This window comes from Suricata suricatta, chromosome X (genome assembly GCF_006229205.1).
Source record: "Suricata suricatta isolate VVHF042 chromosome X, meerkat_22Aug2017_6uvM2_HiC, whole genome shotgun sequence".
Taxonomy (NCBI): Eukaryota; Metazoa; Chordata; class Mammalia; order Carnivora; family Herpestidae; genus Suricata; species Suricata suricatta.
The window spans coordinates 83,206,874-83,213,762 of NC_043717.1; positions in this window are offsets into that span (position 1 = coordinate 83,206,874).

Here is a 6,889-nt window from a genome sequence, read left to right on the forward strand (position 1 = left end):
AGCAGGGGGATGAGCCCCGGTGAGAGCAGGAAACCGAAAATGATTGCGCCCAGCCCCACTAAGTTGCTCTGTGGCCCAGATGAATCTGTGACATCCCCGTGCCTCCCGTGCCACATCTGCACACTGGGGACCATGATGGGACCCTCTCGCCTGAGCTGTGACAGTTACACAGTAACAGAAGTCAGGCCCACGGACGGGCTCAGACGACTGCAGCCGATGCTGGAGGTAAGGGGTCAAGCTGTACTCGGGTCCTCCCCATGACTGAGGGTGCCGGGTGTGGAGCATGACTCCTGCTCCTGAGGGGACGAGCGAGCCTCTGGAGCGAACGTGGCTGTGCTGGCTCCTGCTGGGGACCTGGTGTGCATGCTCGCTGTGCTCCAGGGCCAGGCTCAGGAGTCTTGCAGCTGTCCGGGCGGAAGGAGGAGTGTGGGGGGAGGCATCACTGTTTCTTACTGAACCAAGGCAATGGAGGCCCAGAGAGGTCTGGTGACTTTCCCAAGGTTACACAGCTTGGTGAAGTGGGCAAGGATTCAAACTCCTGAAGACTGTCCTCACAGACCCTGGTGCAAGCAGATTTGGCTTTTTGGGAGTAGTGGGATTTCCCTGACACCTCAGAGTGAGGCAAAGTTTGGTAAATGCTAAGAGGCTGTGCACGGAACTCCAGGTAAGGGAGGGAGTATAAGGGGCGCCTGGGCAGCCCAATCAGTTATGCGACGGACTCTCGATACAGGCTCAGGTCATTGTCTCATGGTTGGGAGACCAAGCCCCGTATGGGGCTCCAGCTCAGCGTGGGTCCTGCTTGGCATTCTCTCTCTCCCGGTCTCTGCCCCTCCCCCACTCGTGCATGCTTGCTCTCTAAATACAGAAACAAACATACAAACAAAGAAGTAAGGAGAGGGTATTGTGAGCAATCCCAGGAAGGAAGAAGTCCTGGGCTGATCTCAGGGAACCCAGACACAGCCTTGGTGGCTGTGGAGTGTGATCTGGAGAGGGAGCGAGAGAGGAGTCTGCAGAGAACTCCATATGGACCAGGGAAATAAATAAATAAATTGTGTGTGATATATTAGACCATTATGTCCTGGAAACTTGGAAAATCACCACTATTCATGACTCCTTGTGGCAAAATAAATGTGTGTGTGTGTGTGCGTGTGTACAAATGTATACAATTTGGCCTTTCAAATTAGGGAATGCCATTTACAACAACTTGGATGAACCTGGAGGACATTATGTTACATGAAATAAACCAGGGAGCACATGGGTGGCTCTTTCAGTTAAGCCTCTGACTTCAGCTCAGGTCATGATCTTATGGTTCCTGAGTTCCAGTCCCGCTTGGGGCTTGGTGCTGTCAGCACAGAGCCCACTTTGAATACTCTGTTTCACCTTTTCTCTGCTCCCTCCCTGCTGGTTCTCTTTCTCTATCTCAAAATAAATAAATAAACTTAAAAAAAGAAAGAACAAAAGAATAAAGAAAAAAGCCAGACACAGAAAGATAATTACTGCATGATCTCACTTATACGTGGAACCTAAACGAATTCAACTCATAAAAGCAGAGCTTAGAATGGTGGTTTTCAGAAACTGGCATTTGGGGAAATGAGGAGACATTGGACAAAGGGTAATAAGTGGCATTATGAAAATTCAAGGAATTCATAGAAGTCCGAAGCAGAAAGAACAAATCTACTCACATCTCATGAAGAAGAAATAATCAGGGTTGGTATTGGTGATATTCAATATTGCTTGATATTCTTACAGATATCCCTACGCACACAAGGATAAAGAAGAAAGGGTGAGCGGATGTGTGTATGCAGGGTGAACCTAGTAAGACTGAAATCATACTACGTATTGGGTAAAAAGTAAATAAAAAGTATTAAGTTTAAATTTTACTTCATTTAATAGAAGAAAAAGAAACAGGAGATTGAAGGAACTGCTGAACTTCAGGAAATTGTTTTTGACCACATGAGACCGAAGTTTCATAAAATCCCGTTTTTCCTCTCCAGGGCACTCTGAACTTTCCTGCCTGTTACCTTGTCTCTGAGGCGCAGTATTTCCCGAGACTCTCCCAAAGATGCCCACTTATCATGAGGAACAGCTACAGAATGTTCCCGCGAGTATGATCAGGTCAAGTGGGGTCCGATGTATTGCCATAGGGCCTCCTGTACTGGACACTCAGATGTGTTGGTCCTCAGTGGTCAGAAATTTGAAGCAGAAGGTAAGCAGGTAAGGTAAGCAGAGGGAGGGATCAAGTGAGAGAAACTCGCAGACGGGGACAGGGAAGGGGGAGGACAAAGCCTGTGTGGGAGCAGGGCTCATGAACAGAAGAGGTAGAACAATGGCATCCTGGGATTGTTAGCTGTGGGGGTGCTTTCAATTACATTCTTCTGCTCCAGAGAATGAAAATTGTCTGATGTCAGCTGCTCAGGCAGGGGTTGCACATTGGCAGCTACCGCCTGAATCTATTCTGCAGGCCTTGTATAGACGGCCAGCACGATACTTGATAAAACATATTTCAGTTCGTTGCCAACATTTAAAAAAAATTATTAATAGTTTATGACCAAGTTGGTTTCCCTAGAACACCCAGTGCTCTTCCCCACAAGTGCCCCTCTCCAGGACCATCACCCCCCTCCCCCTTCCCTCCTCCCTCTTCAGCCCTCAGTTTGTTCTCAGCATTCAGAGTCTCTCATGATCTGCCTCACTCCCTCTCCCCAACTCTTTTTTTAAACATTCATTTTTGAGAGACAGAGCGTGAGTGGGGAGGGGCCGAGAGAGAGGGAGACACAGAATCCAGACCAGGCTCCAGCTCTGAGCTGTGAGCACAGAGCCCCTTGCAGGCCTTGAATCCACAGACTGCGAGATCATGACCCGAGCTGAAGTCAGATGCTCAACGGACTGAGCCACCCAGGCGCCCCTAGAGCATGGGACTTTTGATCTTCGGGTCGTGAGTTCAAGCCCCATGATGGGTGCAGAGATTACTTAAGTAAATAAAACTTTAAAAAAACCCATTTTTTATTATGTGAAATGTCAAGTATACACAAAAGCAGAGAGAATCACAAGACCAACCTTATGGACTACTCTCTTGGTCTCAATAATTATTCACAGCCAGCCTTGTTTCAACAATACCCTAACCGGTTCAACACAATTATTTTGATGCAAATGGAGACACCATATCGTTTCGTTTGTAGATATTTCAGTGTCTCTAAAAGAATGAGAATGTGTAATTTTTTGGTAATTGTTAATTTTTTAATGTTTATTTATTTTGAGAGAGAGTGCGTGAATGTGTGTGTGCATACATACAGGCAGGGGAGGAGCAGAGGAAGAGGGAGAGAGAATCCTAAATGGGCTCTCCACTGTCAGTGCAGAGCCCGATCTTCCGACCGTGAGATCATGAATCGAGCCGAAATCAGGAGTCAGATGCTCAACCAACTGAGCCACCCAGGCGCCCAGAGAATGTGTAATTTCTGATCACCCCTTTTTCCATTATGCCACCTATGCCACGGTTATATTGTGGTGATAGTAGTGAACATTTTGGAGGGCTTCTTCTGTGGCTCGACATTGTGCCTGTTACTTCCATGTGTTATGTCCCCTCATCGATTCTATGGCAGGGACGTTGCTTTTATTCCCGTCTTATAGAGGGCCTCCACGCAGAAGTCCACCCTAATATATATAGACACATATATATACACACATACCTATGCAATTGAAAATACTTGGTTTGGGGGCGCTTGCGTGGCTCAGTTGGTTAAGCATCTTACTCTTGATCTCAGCTCAGGTCTCGATCAGGGTTGTGAGTTCAGGTCCTGAGTTGGGCTTCACGCTGGGTGTGAAGCCTACTTCAAAAAAAGGAGAAAATACGTACTTACATATAACATTTATATGTCAATATATATCCTTATCGATATATAAATATAAGTAAATTAAATTTACATATTAAATAGTAAATATAGTTGATATAAATATTAAAGTAAATAAATATGAAGTCAGTATTAATATAATAAATATAAGTGTTGTGTTCTTCCAACTGAGCCAGCCAAGCACGCCTCATTTTTTTTTTAAAGAAATCATATTCCCACTGGAAATGGGAAATTCCCATAACCTAGGGATTATATATCCTGTTTTCCACTCACGAAGACCCAACGTTCAAAATTTATTTTCCAGGGGCTCCTAGCTGGGTCAGCCCATGAAGCATGTGACTCTTGACCTTAGGTTTGTGGGTTTAAGCCCCTCATTGGGTGTAGAGATTACTGAAAAATAAACTTTTTTTAAAAAAGCAAACAAAAAGCCTGCTTTCCAAACATGGCTAATTATGTGTCACCAAATAACTGTTTTCAGGTATATGAGCCTGGGTGCTGGCTTTAGTCACATGCATATGCATCTTGCAATCTCCTTTCTGGGGTGAGCGAATCACGAATATTCGGTATTAGGGGCTGTAGAGGAAATGAAATACATCACATTCAGTTCATGCAGGCTTTTAAATACCTATTCCAGAGGTGCCTGGGTGGCTCAGCTGGTTAAGCCTCCGACTCTTGGTTTTGGCTCAGGTCATGATTTCACAGTTTCTGGGTTCAAGCCCCAAATCCAGCTCCTCACTGACACTGTGGAGCCTGCTTGGGATTCTCTCTGCTCCGCCCCCCATGCTCACTCTCTCTGTCTCAAAATAAACAAACTGAAAACAAACATTTAAAAACAGAAAGAAGTAAGATCCTTGTTGAAACTATATACGTACATACCTATTCCATAGCCCCTCTCCTCCAGTACCGTGTTCTCTGTAAGATTCAGACCTAGGCCTTGCTTTTAGGGATGGGTTTTGTCCTCCACACTAGATTTAAGGGGCATCAGAAACTCAGGATTCCTGATGAATGGTACCTTTGGCACGATTAAAAAAATAAAAATTATTTATTACTGTGAACAAAGTATCAACATTTTAAAGAAAGTCAGAATATGACCTTTTGCTTATACAGCTGGCCATCCCTTACTCCACTCACCCTGATTTCACTCAAAGACTGTTGACAAAAGTCTAGCTAGCATCATGCTAAACATTTCCCTGCTTGACTCGTTTTTATTCTATTATTTTTTAAAGAGAGAGAGTGTGAGTGGGGGAGAGGGGCAGAGGGAGAGAGAGGGAGACTCTTTAGCAGTCTTCATGCTCACTGGGAGCTCGATCTCTCGACCCTGTGATCATGACCTGAGGCAAAACCGAGAGTTGGAGGCTCAACTGACTGAGCTGCCCAGGCACCCGCCACACTGCTTGTTTCATTTTAATGCTGCCTGAAAATATTTACCTCGGTGCCCAGGAAGCATTGCCTCCACCCTGGTGCCAAAGGTCAGAAGAGCCCTCGTGGCCTTGGCAACCCCCCAGCCTTTGGCTAAGGAAGGAAGAGATGAGGCTCCCTGAGAGAGAACGAGACTGGATCCAGTCCGTGCTCCCTGGAAAGGGGATGCTGCCTGTGCATGCCGGTTACCACTAGAGAATTCATTGTAAAATGCCTTCCTGCTCCTGCAGCTGCGAGGGCCTCACAGCGCTGTGGTGGCCGGGCTGCTGCCTGTCCCCGGGCCGCCTGAGCTTCAGCCCACCACCCTCCATGTTCTCGCTGTCCTCGGGGCCAGTAGCTCCTGCACCAATATGGCCTGTTGCTGGCGCGGCTGGTGCTGCTGCTCTTTCCTCAGGTTCAGAACGTACTTCCTCCTCGGCTTCTGATGCAACCGCCAGGATCCCAGGAGGGTTAGCATCTGGAAAGGAGGAAAGGCAAAGAGTGAGAGACTGTGACCTTGAATGCCAGATTTCAAGGGCAGGGGGGGGCCCAGGGTCCCAAACTAAGAGCTACAGCAGATACAGCTCATTCCACCCTGCTGTCTCAGAGAAAGATTGTTTCTTAGCATTTGCCGAAGCACATGTCACCTTCCAGGCACCGACCATGCCGTCCTTCCTGGTCCTCCCTGACTCCCACACACCCAGTTTCATCCCAGCTGCAGCTGCGTGGAGCCTCCTCGTCCAGAGTGCTGTCGACATCGCTGTGCGTCTCTGCAGACTGTGCTGGGGTCCCCGGGGGGCCATGGTCTGGTGGAGGCATAACTGGCAGCCGAGTGGGGTCCTCTTGGAGCATCTGGCCTCAGTGACAGAACATCAGCTTCAGGTTCAGAGCCTACATACTAACATGTAAGATACTGGCTGTTGACATTCTTGCCACCAGTTGTGGCAGATGGGACCTGCTGGTGTGCCGATGCACTAGCATGTGGCCGTAAATTTATATAAAATATTTATAAATGTAAGTTTACACAGCATTTGATGGTGAAGAATATATTTGCCATCAGAACCAGGAGCACTCTGGGCACCTGGGTGGCTCAGGTGGTTAAGCATCCAACTCTTGATAGCAGCCCGGGTCATGATCCCGTGGTTGTGGGTTCGAGTCCCAAGTCGGGCTCTGTGTTAACAGCGAGGAGCCTGCTTTGGATTCTCTCTCTCCCTCTCTCTCTCTGCACCTCCCCACTCGTGTACTTTCTTTCAAAATGAAAAATAAACATTTTAAAAAAGAATTGTGTGCACTGATAAGATATATTGTAAAGGGGATGCCTTTGGGGCACATGGACACCTCAGTCGGCTAAGCGTCCAACTCTTGATTTTAGCTCAGGTCATGATATCATGGTTCATGAGTTTGAGCCCCACATCGGCTCTGTGCTCACAAGTGCAGAGCCCGCTTGGGATTCTCTGTCTCTCTGTCTCTCTGTCTCCCGCCCCCTGCCTCTCCCCCACATGCACACACTCTCTAAAATAATAATAATAATAATAATAATAATAATAATAAACTTAAGTTTTCTGTATGTATTTACAATTATTGGTGATTTGTTTTGTTTCATTTTATGTTTTTGGCACATTAACCAGACAGACAGACCCACTGAG